At 39.9% G+C, this 19,630-nt stretch overlaps 1 protein-coding gene and 1 long non-coding RNA gene across 5 annotated transcripts in view; one reads left to right on the top strand and one right to left on the bottom strand.

Annotated features, from left to right (window-relative positions):
- LOC109416416 (solute carrier family 12 member 1) overlaps positions 1-19,630 on the bottom strand; it is a 304,485-nt gene that overhangs the window by 213,110 nt on the left and 71,745 nt on the right. The window lies entirely within an intron of this gene.
- Positions 417-15,749, top strand: LOC134289448 (uncharacterized). Its single transcript, XR_009998526.1, has 2 exons — positions 417-11,559; positions 15,398-15,749. It is a non-coding gene; the product is annotated as an uncharacterized LOC134289448 (long non-coding RNA).

Here is a 19,630-nt window from a genome sequence, read left to right as displayed (position 1 = left end):
AAATCCCCAATGTCCCAAACTTCTCCTAAGAGGACCCCCATGATTCCTAAGTTCCCTTTTCCCCTTCCCAATATCTCCTAAAAATCCCCAATGTTCCTTAAAAATCCCCAATATCTCCTAAAAATCCCCAATGTTCCTGAAGAATTCCCAACTTCTCCTAAAATGTCCGACTTGTCGATTAGATTCCCCAAAGGTATCATTTCCCAAGGACCCCCATGATTTCTAAGTTCCCTTTTACCCTCCCCAATATCTCCTAAAATTCCCCAATGTTCCTTAAAAATCCTCAATGTTCCTTAAAAATCCCCAATATCTCCTAAAAATCCCCAATGTTCCTTAAGAATCCCCAACTTCTCCTAAAATGTCCAACTTGTTGATTAGACTCCCCAAAGGTATCATTTCCCAAGAATCCCCCATGATTGGTTCCAAAGGAATTTATTGCTGTATGTTTTACAACTGAGCTGAGAAACAGGCTCTGTCCCAGTGGGAATGTTATGCAAGAAATAAGAAGAATCATTATCCTTGCACATCATACAAAAAAAAATAAATGCATCAAATAAGTGCATGCTCTAAATTGCCGCACGCACAGATCCCCCCCCATCTGAACAGCACCGCAGCAGAGCTACGAGTGCGAAGGATTTAAATGGTTGCTCTTGTAAATACACTTTCGTCGGCGCTTTCCTTTCGCTCCGTCGAAAAACAAGTTAACTGCACGTCGCACTTAGTATGCGCAAATCCAAACTCCGCCTCGAATGATTCCACAGGCGGAGATGTGACGCGACAAAGAGCGAGCTCGTTTTCTGTATGCGATGACATCACCAGCAGCCAAGCCAGCAGCAGTAGTCGTCCTCATGCCGTGGAGCAACAGCACACGAACGCACGACGGATAGGGTGATGACCATTGTTTTGGCATGAAGTTAATGCAATTTGGAACGTTATTTTCAAAAACATTTTTTGGCTAAACTACAAAAGATAGAGTTTTGGTGTCAAAGAAACATTTTTAGGGAACAAGTTCGTGCATGTTTTGTAGAAGAACTTTTTTAACAAAAGCTTTATTTTCATATTTAAATCATCAAAAATGTCCAAAAAAGAGTAGATTTTTTCGACCAATTTTGCATTATTTTCAATTTAAGGCCTTTTAAACTATTTTTACAAAGTTTACGTCCAAGAGACTAAGAAAGTAGAAGTAATTAGCTTTCAATTCGTGCGCTGAGAAAGTTTGTACGATTGATAGTTTAGTAGATATAGGACTTCAAAGATAACCAAAAATTAAAAACCTAAAATGTGATTAACTCACTTAGCAGTGATTTCCGACCCTATGTTCCATGGGAACTTTTTCATCTCTCATCAAGACCTATCATCCCTGAAAATATCCAAAACCCGGAACCAAACACCCTGTATAAATAAAAATGGAATGGTGTTTGTATGTCACGAATAGGCTCGAGAATGGACCAACGGACCTACACCATTCTTTCAGAGTTTCATTCGTGCAGGGCTCCGACGTGTTCGTACGGAAAAATAATTGAAAAAAATCGACCGGGAAGTTACCGAAAACGAGAAAGTTTGAAATTCCATTTTACGGGGCATTTTTCTACAGAGCTGCATGTCAAAAAACACAGTAGGCAGCTAGGTAGGCAGGCAACAGGGCACTGCGTGAAATTCTCTCCTTCTCTTTCACTCTTACAGAAATTTTGTAAACAACAAGGCCACGAAACTTCAAAATCCCATACAAAATCAAAACAGTGCAGTGCCCTATACAAAGGCAATACGACGTTTGCCGGAACAGCTAGTAAATAAAAAACTTTCAAACACGACCTCTAAATTTGATCTCCAAGAACTTCCGCGAGTAGAGGCCTGAAGATCTACAAAAACAACCAATGGTTTCTTGCTACATTACCGATGCGTTGTAATATCCCAGAGGTCTATTGAGCATTGTAGTGAAGAGTGTTCTTTTCTAAAGATATGCTAGGTCTTCCATGAGCTTCCGCTAGTTAAGGCCTTAAGATCTACAAGTGTACTCAATAGATTATTCTTACATGACGATACGATGCAACATCCTACAGATCCATGGACTATGGTTCTGTAGAGAACTACTTTCCAAAGATGAAGGTCCTCCAAGAACTCCCACGAGTAAAGGCCTTGAGTTCTATATACGTAACCAATGGTTTGTTGTTATGTTACTGATACGTTGTAACATCCTATAGGTCCATGAACTATTTTTCTGTAAGGAACTAATTTCCAAAGATGTTCTAGGTCCTCAAAGAACTTCCACGAGTAAAGATCTGACGATCTACAAGCGTAATATATGATCTTGTACCGACTTTTCGAACCCTCTAAGCAGAATACCCTCTTTGAATGAGTGTAATCAGTTTCGTACCTTTTAATTCCGCCCTATGTTGCTTATCCTTTGACAGATACGCGTATTTCGACTACCACTTGTAATCTTCCTCAGTGTCAGTTATCCACTCGAGTGGTAGTCGAAATTCGTAATATATGGTTTGTTGCCACATTACTGATACAATGTAGCGTCCTACAGGTCCAGGGTGCATAGTTCTGTAGAGAAATAATTTCCAGCGATGACCTAGGACCTCCAAGAACTTCCACGAGGAAAAGTCTTAAGATCTAGAAGCGCAATCAATGGATTGTTGTTACATTTCTAATACGTTGTAGCATCCTACAGGTCCATGAACCATTTTTTCTGTAAGGATCTAATTTCCATAGATGTTTTAAGTCCTCCAAGAACTTCCACGAGTAAAGACTTGAAGATCTACAAGCGTTATCGATGGTTTGTTGCCACATTACTGATACAATGTAGCGTCCTACAGGTCCAGGGAGCATAGTTCTGTAGAGAAATAATTTCCAAAAATGATCTAGGACCTCTACGAACTTCCATGAGTTAGGCCTTAAGATCTACAAGCGTAATCAATGGATTGTTGTTACATTTCTAATACGTTGTAGCATCCTACAGGTCCATGAACCATTTTTCTGTAAGGAACTAATTTTCATAGATGTTCTAAGTCCTCCAAGAGCTTTCGGCTGTTCGGGCCCGTATGAAGTTGATCATCAATATTAACTTGTTTTCTCGATCAGCCTAGATAGCTGTGTAGTGTCGGTAGCGATTGTCTCAATTAGCTAAGAATAACACTACGGACCGCCTGTTCCGGTGGTAAGAGTCCACCAACAGATGACCCCTAATTCTTGGTGTGATGCGGCTTCATGCTTATCGTGCCTAGGAATGAATGGCTAGGGGGGTCTAATAAAAACCTAACCGCTAACGGAGCCTTTGAAGTACCCAGGGCGCCCTCCACAGTATGTTGCCCTTACTGCGCTAACCGGAGCAATGGTGCAGTGGACCTTGTGTTTCTCCGAGACAATCGGCTGCCCTTCTTTTGTCTCACTTGAGGCTAAATAAGGGCGGGATTATGAATATGTTGTTAATTAGTTTAAATTTCCACCTATATGGTTTCGCATTAGGCGATTTACACAGTGTATTCTGTGTATCCTCGCCTTTGGCGTTTTTCAATCGACACCGATCTGGTTTTGTTGCTGCTGTTCTTTGTTGTGCTGTTGTTGCGAAGAGTTTAATCTTGCCTAGTTTGGGTAGTGGCTACGGTTTGGATAGCTAAGATCAATCTTCAGCATAAAAGAACAGCAACAATCAATCTTTGCAGACTTATGCAAGATGGTTCAGCCCAAGTGGTCTTGGTCCAAGAACCTTACTTCCTTAAGGGGAATTTCTATCTAGGAAACCTTGTGAACCCGGTGTTTGCTACTTTCAGTAAACATGAAATGGCAAACTCGCGTGTCATGCCTCGAGCCTGTGTGCTTGTCAACAACGCAATAGTTGCAGCACTCATCTCTGAACTAACCACCAGAGATGTATGTGCTATCACAATTGATGTATCTGTTGGAAACCTCAACAGGAAATACGTCTATTGTTCGGTTTATTTACCGCATGATGAACCATCCCCTACGGATGCTTTCAAACAAGTCATCGCATACTGTACTTGGCACGGTAAAGGCTGGGTATGCTGCGCAATTCAGATCCCATTGTGATCCACTAGCCTCTGCCCAGTAACTCCTGTCCCTACCTCCACGCGGTACCGGCCGGAAACTATGAGCAACCTTAGGGAAGATCGGGTAACCAACCCCGGTGGGAACTTTGGTCGTAGGCTGACAGGGAAAGGGGGTTTGCTTCGGCAAACCTGAGCGTCTGTTCTCCAGGAGGAGCGGCTCACAACGGCGTCTGATCCCCATGTTAGGGGCGGCTGATCTACGTCCGAGTGCCAGGGAAGGACTCTAAGCTCAACTGTGCACCAGGGATGCCATATATTTACAGATTTATCTGTATTATACAGATTTTTGGGCATCCGTACAGATTTCGTTTTATATGAAATACAGATTTTTGAGTTAGAGGGGCTATTTTAATTTGGTATGGGATACAGGTTTTTAGAAAGAGCGATACAGATTTATCAAAAAATCATCTGGCATCCCTGCTGTGCACTATGGTCCTCCGGAAAGTAGGGGGTTGGTGTCAGGCCATACGAGCCAACCGTAAAAACCCATTGAAGCGGAAAATCAGCGACAGAATAATACGAACCGAGACCAACGGCAACGACCCCAGCGAACAAAAAGGACTTGCGATTGGAAACTCTTTACGTGGAACTGCCGATCTCTCAATTTCATTGGGAGCACCCGCATACTCGCCGATCCACTGAAGGACCGCGGGTTCGGCATCGTAGCGCTGCAGGAAGTGTGTTGGACAGGATCCATGGTGCGAACGTTTAGAGGTAATCATCATTGGCGTATCTAGGATTTTTTCCTAGGGGGTGCCAGTTTTAGTGGCTTCCAGGTTGTTTTACTTTGTTTTTGCAAATAGAATTACCGATCGACCCTCATTTTCTTAGTACAATGATATACTGCGTCGCGGGACAAATTAGCCCGAAAATTTCAATGCGTAATATTTTAAAGAACAGTTTTTTTTTAATCCGAACCGTTGTACTGACTTAACACTCTCCCCGCCATGTGAGGTTTGAGAATAACTTGATTACGTATAATACATGGAATTTGTATTTTCAGTTTGAACTTTACAATCATCACAACCCCTTTGTTTTGTGGATTGAATACATTAATTAAGAATACATTTTCAGAGCTATTATTAGAAGTGTAAATCTCGGAAACTATCAAATATCCACAAATTTGCATGTAACTTGTATTGATCGTGACAGCATGATACCAACCCTTATAAAATAGTTTTCAAGAACAATTGTAAGAGTCTTTTTTTTCTTCATGTGTGGAAATTAAGCCACTGCGTCCAATAAGCTGAACTTTTGTGGCATTGAAATTGCAGAATCAGGATACATATTTGCATTTTTGGTTTCACCACAACATTAATAGCAAACTTTGATTTTTCTCTTCGGGATTCTGATTTAATGCTATAATATAATAAAGAAATAAGTGTTTTCGGCAAAACTTTGTTTCGGTAATTCCTCAGGGAATATTCCCGGCAATTTATTTGGAAATTGTTTTGCAATTTATTTGAATGAAGCCTTCTTTTAGAAATTAAAAAAAAAGTAAAAAAAAAGGTTTTCCGGAGTACCTTTGCCAATTTTTTAGTAGTCTTCCAAGCGATGTTTTGTTAATGTCAGCAATTCTATTGATAGTCGCTTTTTAAAATTCTCCAATTTCTCTTCAGGCAATATTTTGAGAATTCTTTTAGTGAAGCCTTTGGTGATTCATTCGACATTGACTCTGGGAACTTCCTCACAATTTTTTTTTTGGAAAAATCTTCGGCAAGTCATTCTACATTTTACATTTTCTTCGGTTTTTTGGAATTCCATTATCTATGCTTTTAGGTATTTCTTCACCAATTCCTTCGAAAACCCCTTCGGAAGTTCTTTTATAAATCGCTTCTATAATTGAAATAAAAATTCTATGGACAATTTCTCCTAGATTTCTTCAGTAATTATGTAAGGAATTCCTGCAGCAGATGATTTCGGAACACCTTCGGCATTTCCGATGTTACTCGCATTAAATGTTCAAATTTTATCAGCAAATCCTTTGGAAATCTTGGAAACTTCTGTTGTTACTTTAGTAACTTCTTCGGTAATTCCTTTGGAAATTGATTCGACCATTTTCTTAGAGATTTTCTTCGGGAATTTCTTTGAAAAAAAAATTCTGGCGATTCTTTAAAAGTTCTGTCACTGCAATCACTTTTGGAATTCTTTCTAATTTTTTTTTCAGAAATTCCTTTGATGATTTCGGAAAATTCTTTGAGAATTGTTTCGAAATTTGTTTGTGAATGTTTGTGGAAATTTTTGTAGAATATATTTTGGCAATGTATTTTGAGATTGGATTCGGCCAATTTCTTTGAAAAGCCTTACTATTTTCATCAGGAATTCCTCTGGTAGTTCTTACATGAATTGTTTTGGCAACTACTTTGAAAGCTCAAAGGTAATTTTGATGGATTTTTTTCCGGCAATTTCTTTTGGAATTTGTCAGGAAATTTTTCGTAAATTTCATAGGATTTTTTTAAGCAAGTCCAGTTGAGAATTTCTGAATTTCCAGTTTAGCAATTTTCGGAAGCAATAAATTTAAATACAATTAAATCATAAGGATGCAATCACGATAAAATTGCCTGAGAAATTTGCAAAATAACTGAAAAAGAAATTTTTAAAACAATGTCGGAGGAACAGCCATTGGCATATAAAAAAAATCAAAAGAAATTGTTTATTGCATTCCAAAGAAACGTAATTAACGTAATTGCTTCTCTAACTTAAGATTGCATAAGAGTGGTTTTTTCCTCTCCTATAAAGCAAAAATGTTTGTAGGGTTCCAATGAAACAACAGTCAGGTTTTCTTTTTACGCGGGGGATACCTACGTACCGCGTAAAAATAAAACTCAGTTCAAAATTCAAAAAACCGCGTAAAAAAAGTTTCACCATTTCTCGACGAATCATGCAAAAATAAGACGATGAATTTTTTTTTTGTATGGAGTTTTCATTCACGCGGCCGCGTAAATGAAAACCGCGTAAAAAAAGACCTGACTGTACCGTAGAAATTAAAAAAAAAAAAACAAAAATGCCGAAGTAACCCAAAGAAATGGCCATACTGCGGTTTAGCAAATACGGAGCCGTGTGTTCTCGAATCCCACCAGAACGCGATTCTTTCTCCACAAATTCATCTCTCATTTTGACAATTAGCAACATTCTGTGCCTTCTAATTAATTACAAATTTAAAAAAAAACCCGTACATTCCTATAGGATTTCACTTAACCGATAAGTTTGCGTGGCGTTAATAAAAATTACAATTACAATTGCTAAGGATTTCTCTGGAAATTCCAACTATTCCCAAAATTCGTTTAGGGATTCCTCTAGAGATTTCTATTCGGATTCCTTCAGCTAGAATTCCTTGAAGAAGGCCAAAAGAAGTACCAGGTTTAATATCATGATTAATTTCTAGGTAATCCATAAATTCCTGGATGAGTCTTTAGAAAAATCCATGGAAGAATCAAAGGCATTTCTGGAAATATCCTAGAAAAACTGGCTAGAAGAATCCCGGCAAGAATTCCAGCAGAAATTTCAAGAGAGATTCCTGCAGGTATCCCAGTAAGAATTCTGGAGGAGACCTAGGAGGCATTCCTGAAACATTAGAAGCAGCAGGAATCAATCGCTTATGGAATCCTAAGAGGAGTTCCTGGAGAAGTCCAACAAGTAATATTTGGAGAAATCCCAGATTTTTTTTTAAGATTTCCAGGAGGACACACCTAACTAGGTACTTCTGCAAGACTCCTAGGAAGATTGTCTTGAATAATCCCAGCAACTTTTTTAGGAATCACTGGAGAAATTATTAGAAGAATCCGTAGAAGAATTCTGGGAGGTATTAGAATGACTGGAGAAGTCCTAGGAGGAATTGCTGGAAGAACCACAGCAGGAAAAGCTTGAGCTGAAAATTCTGAATGATGGCCAAGAGGAGTTCCTGTAGGAATCCCATGGGAAATTTACGAGAGAATCCGTGAACTAAATATCTTGGATAAAACACCCTGGAAGAATCACCGGAGAGTTTCTGAAGAAATCACAGGAAAAACCTCAGGAGATATTCTTAGAAGGATTATGGGATTTATCACTGTAAAAACCTCAGCTGAAATCCTAGAAGAAATTTCTGGTTTAAACTGTTCAGGAATTTCTAGAGAAACTCCATCAGTAATGCCAGGGAGAATCCAAAGAAAAAATCCTTGGAATACATAGAGAAGTTCCTGCAAGAACCGGTAAAGGTATTCTGGAAGAATCTATAGAGAAGGCGCTGAAGGAATCGCAGGAAAATTTTCTGAAAGAATCTCAGGAAGAATGTCACCCATAATGCTATGATAAATTCGTATAAGAATCACTAGGAAGAATTTCTGGAGGAATTGATGGAAGAATTATAGGAGGAGTTGTTTGAAGTATTCTTGGAGGAAGGCCAAAAAGAGTTTCTGCAGGAATTCCATGAGGATTTTCTGGATAAAACTTTGGATAAAATCTCTGGAGGAATTCCTGGATGAGTCCTTGGAGAAACCTCTGGAGGAGCAACCAAAGGAATTTTCGCAAGAATTCCAGGAAGATTGCCTGGGAAGGTCTCAGCAAAAAAGCCAGGAGAAAACTCTAGAAGAATCCGTAGCATAATTATGGAAGTACCGTAAAACGGGGTATCATTGATCAGCGGGGTAGCATTGATCGGCTTGACCGACCTCAAACAAACAAATATTTTACATTGAATCAGTTTCTGCTATTGAATGATATATCGTAATCTGCTATTATTTAGCTATAAAATGACATGTAATTCATGAAAATTGAAATTTATAAACATTGAAATAAATCGATTTTTCCATAATTGTGTTTCGTAACGCAATGAGATACATTGTCAAACATTCATGCATGGCATGAATACTAGATACAATAAGAACTCCGAAATCACTGTATTACTTCAATACGATATCCTAGAGTTGTATTTAATAAACGAAACTTTTATGCTCTTTTTCAATAAAATATACGATTTATCAAAATTAGACTATCAATTCCTGAAGCCATTGCCTACCTTTAGACGTTATTCGCGATTTGAAGGATTTTAATCCTAAAATAACTCAAAAAGTACATAGCTTGTAAGAATTTGGACAACATATTCGAAATCAGCGATCCCGAATTTAGTAAGTGTATTTTTAATACAAACAAACATAGATCACTTACATGATCAATGTTACCACAAATCAACAAAATCAAAAATTAAATTAAAAAGCTCATTTAAACATGCTTTAAAGATTTACAATACTTTTTCGAATAGCTTACCGCATACTCAGAGGGCCGGTACTTGTTTTAAAAATATAAAACATGTTACGTTTACTTTAACACGAGAATGTTACCCCGGATTACGGTATCACAGTTAGAATTTCTGGAGGAAGAATAGCTGGAATAACCGCAATTACTTGAACAGTCACACCTGGAATATCTGGCGGAATTTTTAGAATTCCAGGAGGTATCATAGAAGTAATTTCTAGAGAAATCTTTTACAATGCCAGGGGTATAAGAAGTTCTTCTAACAAATGCCTGGAGGAATACCTACAGTTCTCCTTGAAAGAATCGGTAGAAGTATACTGGAGGAAACCCTGATGGAATCGCAGGAGTAATTTCTGGAGGAATCTCAGGAAGATTTCCCAAAAGTATTGCAGCAAGTAAGTATCCCAGGAGAAGTATTTCTGAAGGAATCCTAATGGGAGTTGCTTGAAGAATTCCAATTGAAATTCATGGAGGAAGGTCAATAGAAATTCTTGGGGAAATCCCTTGTGGAATTTCTGGAAGAATCTCTGTAGAAAGTCCTGGATATATCCTTGAAGAAATGTATGGAAGAATCAATGAAGGGAATTTATAGAAAAATCTCAGCGAGATCTTCCGGAAGAACTTTGCTAGTAGAATTGCAGAAGGTACCACAGTGAGAATTTTTAGAGGAGAGACATTGCTGGAACAATCGCAGCAGGAGTTGCTTGAGGAATCCTAGCCACAATTCCAGGAGGAAGGTTAATATAAGCGCATGGAGGAATTTCATAAGGGATTTCTGGAAGAATCTCTGAATGAAATCTCTGGAAGAATTCGTGGAAGAATCACTGGAGGAACTTCTGAAAGGATCCCAGGAAGATTGCTTGAATAACTCCAACAGAAATTCCTGAAGAATTCCGAGAAAAATCATAGTAAGAATTTCCAAAGAAATCCTAGCAGAATTTGCTGGATCAATCTCTGCAGAAATTTCCTGTTTGTACAACCCCATCATGACTGCCTAGAGTCAAGGGAAGTTTATTGAAGAAATATCGCGAGGAATCCATAAAGGAAGCCTATTGAAATCACTGTATGAATAGATAGAGGTATTTCTGGAGGAATCTATGTAGAAGTCTGTTAAATGTTCTTACCAATATCCATAACGCCAAAACGTGCAACAGTTATATAAGTAATTCCGGGTGTGCTTAGGTTTTGTTCAAATGCGAGTTCAAATGTGCCATTCATAAATATTAGAATTATTGTGTGAAGTTTTTAATTTTAGGTGACTGTCAAGGAAAAATTCTAGGGGGTGCCAAATATGTTCTAGGGGGTGCCAGGCACCCCTGGAACCCCCCCTAGCTACGCCAATGGTAATCATACCATTCACCAGAGATGCGGCAACACACGCGAGCTGGGAACAGCTTTCATCGTGATGGGTGATATGCAGAGGCGCGTGATCGGTTGGAGGCCGATTGTCGAAAAAATGTGCAGGTTGAGGATCAAGGGCCGATTCTTCAACTTCAGCATAATAAACGTGCACAGCCCACATTTCGGAAGTACTGATGATGACAAGGACGTATTTTACGCGCAGCTCGAACGCGAGTAAGATCGCTGCCCAAGCCATGACGTCAAGATCATCTTGAGAAGATTTGAAGGCTCAGGTAGGCCAGGAGGAGGAATTCAGACCGACTATTGGTAAGTTCAGCGCCTACCAGCAGACGAACGAAAACGGCCTACGACTCATTGATTTCGCCGCGGTAATGTTGCAGCAAGGGACTCGACAGAACGTGGAACGTTACAAACAGAATCGGAAACAGCAGACCCGCCTCTTTCGGGAGAAAAAGCGCCGCCTGGAAGAAGCGGAGTGTGAAGAAATGGAACTGCTGTGCCGTTCCCAAGTGTGGTACCTTGTGGTATGCACATAATAAATTATTGTATTACTCTATTACGTTTAGCGTGTATGTTTACATTGAGTATCTGTCATATGTGGAGATGTTGTTATTGTTGTCTAGAGTGTGAATCATTGTATGTAATATTGAAGTATCGGTAATAAAGTGTATACAAATAATGAATACAGTTGTTGAATAATCACTACAGAGAAAGATTCTCACATTGGCGACGAGAACGGTGAACAGTGCATGTGAAATTAGTTTAATTTCGGTTCGGGAAGTGTTGTCTTTGGAAAAAGAAAGAGATGAGTGGTGTGTGTGTGGTGCATGCAGAGTGGTGATGACCTCCAGGTGATGACTTGTGATTGAATTTCAACATTGGAATCAAAAAGGTAAATATTGTGTACTAACTGTTCAATATGAATAAAACGATCTATTTGTACCTTCGACTAATGACAATGATCAACCTGTGAGAGATTTTGATGGTGATCGGTATTGTTTAGTTCAAATCGATGACAATCACTATTGTCAGATAAAGAAATAAAGAACTGTGAAGAAAACCTAAGTTTTGTTGATTGTGATATTGGTACTCGTTGAATAGGGTTGTTGTCCTAAATCTAGACTGAAATGCTGAATGATGAATGAAGTATTGATTTGTTAACCGGATGGCCGAGGAAGGCGTAGAAGTGAAACAATATTTTGAAATCAAATTTTGCCGTTGCTGTTAAAAGCCAGTGAAGGCGATGAAAGCCAATGAAGGCGATACAAGCTAATGAAGGCGACATTCTTGAAATAGCCGTAAAAGGCGGAAATGATTACAGATAGAAAAGCCGTTGAAGGCGGAAACCAGGAAAAATGTTATAGGCAGAAGAGCCGACTAAGGCGAAAAACTGTCGATAACGGAAAGATCCGTCGGAGAGTGAAAAGCTGTTGAAGGCGGAAAAAGCCGTTGAAGGTGGAAATGCCGTTGAAGGCGGTAAGACCTGCAAGGCAGATATAGTCGATTCTTTGTAGAGCCGTATAAGGCGAATTGTGTTATTAAAAATTATAGTACTAAAAACGCAACAGTGTCGTAAATTTCGTAAGAAACAGATTACCAGCCAACGCAGATTTAAGGGCTGTTTGCAGATCAGAAGGAATTTCTCGGCCTATCTTGAGGCATGGGAAATTGCTTGGCTGAATCACTCAAGAAACCGTTTTTTCTTCGATCGCAGTACGCAGTTGCGAAAAAATGACAGTTCAAATGGCAGTCACCGTAGAAAGTTTCTGCCAAGAATCGTTCTAGAAGTTTCTTGAGCGATTTCTCTTGAACTCCAATCTGGGCTTTTTAGTTAAATTGAACCATTAAAAATGAAATTTCACACCAATTAAGTGGCAGCTGAGAAGGCGAAAGACAAAACTAAACTTTAGGCTGAGCGTGACTAGAAAAACAGGAACGAATAGTATTTGAATATGTTCCAAATGCGAATATAACTGAGCTGATACTGAGATTGTTGTGGACCCACCTCAGGTGATATATATTGAAGTTATCATTGCTCAGCAAAGTATAATAAGTCTACGAGACGTAAAAAGGGTTGGCTCTTGAAACCAAATTAATATGAAGACATGATTTAACTAATGCTTTGTCCTGTTACAAGACTAAAAATGTAACTTCAAGAAAATTAACATCAATGTGTGAGAATAATTAAACTGTCTTGGTAGTTTGCAAGATATGAAGTTTTGACTGACAGTTAAAGCATTCGTTGAAGCTAGACGACATATTCAGAGCAGTTGCTAACCACTAACCTGTTAAGTATCATGCTAGTCAAATGGCTAGTTGAATTGGATATTTAAAAAAATCGAACAATAAAAAATGAAACTTTTCGGCTTAACTAGAAGTCTCAGGAATTCGAGTAAAAAGCGCTTTATAACCTATTGAATGTGTTGTCAGGAGGGGCATTTTGACTTATGATTGCCTAACACTGGATATAGTGCCATTTTTGCTAATGAGTGGCCATCTTGCCAAGAACTGTGGCACAAGTTAGAGAACAAGGTACAGCATTACGCTCAACAACAAATTCTGCGCAATAATTTCCTTATAGGAAGAGACAAATTTTGATCAGTTAAAGAAATATTGAAACTATTATTGAGGAGAATAACGTACAGTATATCAAAAGCACAAGATATTGGAATAAAAAAAGATAATCATTTCTGTAACTGCAGGAATAGATATATCTAATGAAAGCTGGATTATGAGGTTTGTTTTTCAGTCGAGCTTATTAATGCAAACAGGTACCATTACTAACATGTTACCTTGTTTGAATTTTTAGATTTCATACACTGAAAAAAACTGCAAATATTGTATGCATGTGTCGCTCACATAGATTTTTGCAATTTGTCATAGATAACCCTATTCATGTGTAGATACACATAGTTTATATAAGGTCCATCGATTTTATGTGTGATCCAGCGTGGAAAACGAATATGTGTGTATAAATAAAATTTATATATCAAATTCATGGATTTTTACCAATAAAAATGCGTGTACATGTATAAGTGATATTTGTGTTATGAGTTCATTGAAAATTTGAATAAAAACGTGCTTTAAATTGTTTCAGTACAAAGAAATGAATCGTAGAGGCAAGCGTAAGGGCCATCATGACACAGACAATCATGGTCAGTGTGCACTACGTCAGACTTGTAGTCGTTAACAAAAAAAAATAAGAGGATGTATTTCATCGAAAAAATGTGAAATAAGTGATATGATAGACAGATGATTGAGCTTTGCAATAATGCAGAATATTCTAGTCCGATCCAACGAACTGAGAATATTATCAGTATGATAGGCATATGTAGAAAATCAAAGTTACTTAAAGATAAAAAGTTCTAAATTTTGACGGTACATTGAATGCGAATAATTTGGAAAAGGCTTGTTGAAATAGCTTCATTAGGTATCTAGAGTGAGAACATAACATGTTGAGGTGCTTTTGCAATATTTTGGAGGTACACCATTAAAATAAGTCCTACAGTTCAGAACCCAAAAGAGCGACATCAAAGGAACAAATTTTTGGTTTTGTAATGTTAAAATAGGTTTGATTGAGCACGAATCACCAGTTAATGAGGGAAAATATGCATCGTAGAATGTAAACCTATTGAACGACCAAACCGTAAAAATAAACTCATTCAGTTTGAAAGGTAAATGGTAAATCATAAGAATTCCGAAATTATCGGAAACATGGTTCCTAAAACCGTGGACACCTATATAGGTGAACCGTCGAAAAGTTCTCCAATAAGATGATCGATTGCTTTGTATATAATAATTGGCTACTATCATTACGTTTACGGTTGGAAGCCGAAGTGACTGGCGGGGCGAAAATTGATGTTTAACCTACTTATAAACATAGCAACTCGATTTAGATTAGTGCTAATTTCAGCTCTTAAGTAGCTTAATGATGCGCAATACCAGCAACCGGTTCAAATTTACGTCACAACTGCAACTTTGCATGTGCTTAAATGCGTGACTTCGATTTGGTACTGCGACGATGATGTATGTATTAAGAATTTGAGATAATTATAGGATTACAACATGAAAAAAAAGAATGAATATTAATATTCTACTATACTTTCAAACAGCTAGTGCGGGTGCGAGTTTTGTGAACAATATATATAAAATATAATTCAAAAAATGGATGTTTTCAAGTTTTCAAATTACTATTTAGCTAAAACTAGTATTACAAATATTGCTTTGGACAAGTGACGTTTTTCAAAATCGTGATTTGATTTAAAAAAAGTATCAATCCCTTCGATATTTAGAAAACAAAATCTGTTAAGCCAAACTTCTGAATATATTCTGAACAAGAAACGAGTTCCAGCAAAGTTCGCCAAAAAAACAAAATAAAATAGTGTTTGTATGACACTTGGACACTTTGGATCGAAAACGAGTTAATGGATATTGATAATTTTTCCACTTTAACATTCGTGCAGTGTTCCGACATATTAGTTAAAAAAATGTCTGAATAATAATCTGAATATACATACCTTTTGTATGAGATTCTTCTATGAAAGGACATGTCAAAAAAAATCAGTGGGCAGTATACAATGTTTGCATGCTAGCTGTCATTGAAAACATTTGAGAAGAGGAAAGCAATTCAAATCATTCATCAGCAAAGTTAATATTTAGCTTGACACTCAGTATTAAAAATATTTTGGGATTTGGGAAAATATTTGGGTCAAAATAATATTTCTTTTTAGGTACAACCACAAGTAACGGCCAAGTAATTTACCAAAATGCCGAGCAGAGATGGATGACCAAATGGATGAATGTACTTCTAATTTTGATGTGAGACTGAAGCGAGACGTTTATAAACTGAGGAGACTATAAGCGAAACAACGTGGAGTGACCTTGCTGCGGATCTGGAGAAAAAACGAGATGTGGTACCTTGTGGTATGCACATAATAAATTATTGTATTACTCTATTACGTTTAGCGTGTATGTTTACATTGAGTATCTGTCATATGTGGAGATGTTGTTATTGTTGTCTAGAGTGTGAATCATTGTATGTAATATTGAAGTATCGGTAATAAAGTGTATACAAATAATGAATACAGTTGTTGAATAATCACTACAGAGAAAGATTCTCACACCAAGAAACACGGAAGTTCTATCAGAAGCTCAACGCATCCCGCAACGGCTTCGTGCCGCGAGCCGAAATATGCAGGGATAAAGACGGAGGCCTCTTGACGGACGGACGTGAGCTGATCAGAAGGTGGAAGCATCACTTCGATCAGCACCTGAATGGCGTGGAGAACGTAGGCACGGGAGACCACGGCAACGAAAGAAACGACAACGCCAGTGCAGCGGAGGACGGAAATGAACCAACTCCCTCGCTGAGAGAAGTTCACCAGCTCAAAACCAACAAAGCAGCTGGTAAGGATGGTATCGTAGCTGGACTCATCAAGATGGGCCCTGAAAAGTTGGCCACCTGTCTGCATCGGCTGATAGTCAGGAACTGGGAAACCGAACAGCTACCGGAGGAATGGAAGGAAGGGGTAATCTGCCCCATTCACAAGGAAGGCGACCATTTGGAATTTGAGACCTTCAGGGCGATCATTATTTTGAATGCTGCCCACAAAGTGCTATCCCAGATCATCTTCTGTCGTCTGGCGCCTAAAACGGATGAGTTCGTGGGAAGTTATCAAGCCGACTTCATCGACGGCCGGTCGACAACAGACCAGAACTTCACGGTACGGTAAATCCTCCAGAAATGCCGTGAATACCAGGTCCCAACGCATCACCCGTTCATCGACTTCAAAGCGGCATACGACAGTATCGACTGCGCAGAGCTATGGAGAATCATGGATGAAAACGGCTTTCCTGGGAAGCTAACTAGAGTGATTGAAGCCACGATGGACGGTGTGCAAAACTGCGAAAGGGTTTCGGGCGAACTATCCACTTCATTCGAATCTCGCCGGGGACTGCGACAAGGTGATGGACTCTCACGCCTACTATTCAACATCTCTCTGGAAGGTGTGATGCGACGAGCCGGGCTCAACAGCCGGGGAACGATTTTCACAAAATCCGGTCAATTTGTGTGCTTTGCGGACGACATGGGCATTATTGCCAGAACATTTGGAACGGTGGCAGAGCTGTACACCCGCTTGAAACGCGAAGCAGCAAAGGTCGGGCTGGTGGTGAATGCCTCAAAAACAAAGTACATGCTGGTAAGCGGAACCGAACACGACAGGATCCGTCTGGGTAGTAATGTTACGATAGACGGGGATACTTTCGAGGTGGTGGAGGAATTCGTCTACCTCGGATCTTTACTGACGGCCACCAACAACGTGAGCCGTGAAATTCGGGGGCGCACCATCAGCGGATGTCGGACCTACTACGAGCTCCAGAAGAAACTGCGGTCGAAAAAGATTCACCCACGCACCAAATGCACCATGTACAAGGCGCTGGTAAGTGCAGGTGGTCCTCTACGGGCACGAGACATGGACCATGCTCGAGGAGGACCTGCAAGCACTCGGAGTTTTCGAACGACGCGTGCTAAGGACGATCTTCGGCGGTGTGCAGGAGAACGGTATGTGGCGGAGAAGAATGAACCACGAGCTCGCTGCACTTTACGGCGAACCCAGCATCCAGAAGGTGACCAAAGCCGGAAGGATACGGTGAGCAGGACATGTTGCAAGAATGCCGGACAACAACCCTGCATAGCTGGTGTTTGCTGCTGATACGGTTGGCACAAGAAGGCGTGGAGCGCAGAGAGCACGATGTTCGTTCTGAAGATCTACAAGCATGGTTCTGTAGTTGACTAATCTCCAAAGATGCTTTAGGTCATCGAAGATTTTCCGTGAGTCAAGGTCTTATGACCTACAAACGAAATCAATGGAATGTTGTTACTTTACTAATACGATGTAATATCCTACAGGCCCATGAAGCTTGGTTTTGCAAGGCATTATTTCCAAAGATGATTTGGGTCACCCAGGAAATTCTGCGAGTAAAGATCTTGAGTTCTACAAGCGTAGTCAATGGATTGTTGATGCCATGGGAGGTCCATGGGAAATAGTTTCAGGGTGTAATTATTTTCAAAGGTGTCCTAGGTCATCCACGAACTCTTGCTTCTATAGCTCTTATGATGTACAACCGTGATTAATGAGTAGTAATTATATTACAGACAACGAGCAAACGAGTTCGTGATCAGTTATCAAGCCGGCTTCATCGATAGTTAATCGACAACGGACCTAATCTTCAACGTACAGCAAATCCTCCAGGAATTCCGTGAATACCAGGTCCTAACGCATCACCAGTTCATCGATTTCGACCACCCAGGGCTATGGAAAATCATAGACGAAAACGGCTTCCTGGGAAGCTGACTAGACTGATTAAAGCAACGATGGACGGTGTGCAAACCTGCGTAAGAGTTTGGGTAAAAAACCAGTTCATTCGAATGTCACTGGACACTACGACCATGTTCTTTTTTTTTTCAACATCGCCGTGGAAGGCGCGTAATGACGAGCCAGGCTACGTACGATTTCCACGAAATCCTGCCGATGTAGATACTTGCAAAACAGGGCTGATAAACATCAACTTCGTCCAACGACGAAAAACAAAAAAAAAACTTGCTCGACAAATAAAACTTCGTCACTTTTATTATCATTAGCGACGGTCAAAGAAATGGTTCCGAGCTGTTCCGAGAACTACGAAAGAGTCATGCGGTCATGAGGGGATTTTAGAAGGCATTGCAGCCAATTTCAGAGGATTTTCGACGGGCTTTGGAGGTGCTACAGCGCTTACATGGGGTCCAAGGGGATTTTGAGGGGATTTCAGAGTCATTTCAGGAAGTTTCAGAAGATCTTCAGAGACTCTTTCGCAAACACCATTGAAACCCCTTGGAACTCCCCTGTAACATCCACAATTTCTATGAAATGCCCTTGGAATCCTCGTAATCCATTTCAGATATTTAGGGGCACCCCTTGGACTTGAGGGTGTTCCTAAAACCCCCCAATATGACAAGAAATTTCTCGAAACACCCCTTAAACATCCGTAATCACATTAAAATGCGCTTGAAACCAATATAATCAATATGTAAAGCTCCAGAAATCCCTTGGAACGTCTTGAAGGCTTCAGAAATCCCCTAAAAACGCCCTTGAACTGCTATCAAACGCTTCTAAAACCTCTCGCACTTTCCTGAATCCAACTGAAACTCTTTGAAATGCCACTGAAACGCCCCTGGAGTCACTTGTATGTCCTTTATTTTATGCACATTTTAAATGTATACATCCCCAGCCAATGACATAAAAAGAGGTATCAGTGTTACCACATTAATACACGCCACATTCGCAATGTTGTTGGTATTGACTTGGGAATCAAAACAAACTAACGAAACAGGCAGAACTAAGTTTTCCGAAGGAAGAAGCGCCAACAGGAAGAACGAGATCGCGTAGCGATGGAAGAACTGTACCGCGCTAAGGATACACGGAAGCTCTACGAGAAACTGAACCACTCGCGCAGTGGCTTTGTGCCACAAGCCGACATGTGCCGAGACAATCACGGAAATATTCTCACGAGCGAGCGTGCGGTGGTCGAGAGGTGGCGGCAGCATTGCGCACCTCAATGGCGAAGTTGCAAGCACCGAAGGTGGCATGGTTACAGATCTATGAGTACGTGCGCAGGACGAAAGACCTCCGGCCCCTAACCTTCAAGAGAAAGCTGCTGGAGCAGATCAACTACCAAGCGAGCTTCTAAAATACGGTGGAGAAGCACTGACTGGCGAGAGCACTACACTGAGTCATTACCAAGATTTGGAAGGAGGAAGTATTACCGGAGGAATGGATGGAAGGTATCGTGTGTCCCATCTACAAAAAAAACGACAAGTTGGATTGCGGGAACTATCGCGCGATCACACTACTGAGCGCTGCCCACAAGATACTCTCTCAAATTTTATGCCGCTGTCTACCGTCTATCACCGATTGCAAAAGAGT

Source organism: Aedes albopictus, chromosome 3 (genome assembly GCF_035046485.1).
Source record: "Aedes albopictus strain Foshan chromosome 3, AalbF5, whole genome shotgun sequence".
Classification (NCBI taxonomy): domain Eukaryota; kingdom Metazoa; phylum Arthropoda; class Insecta; order Diptera; family Culicidae; genus Aedes; species Aedes albopictus.
This window is presented reverse-complemented; position numbering and strand designations above follow the sequence as displayed.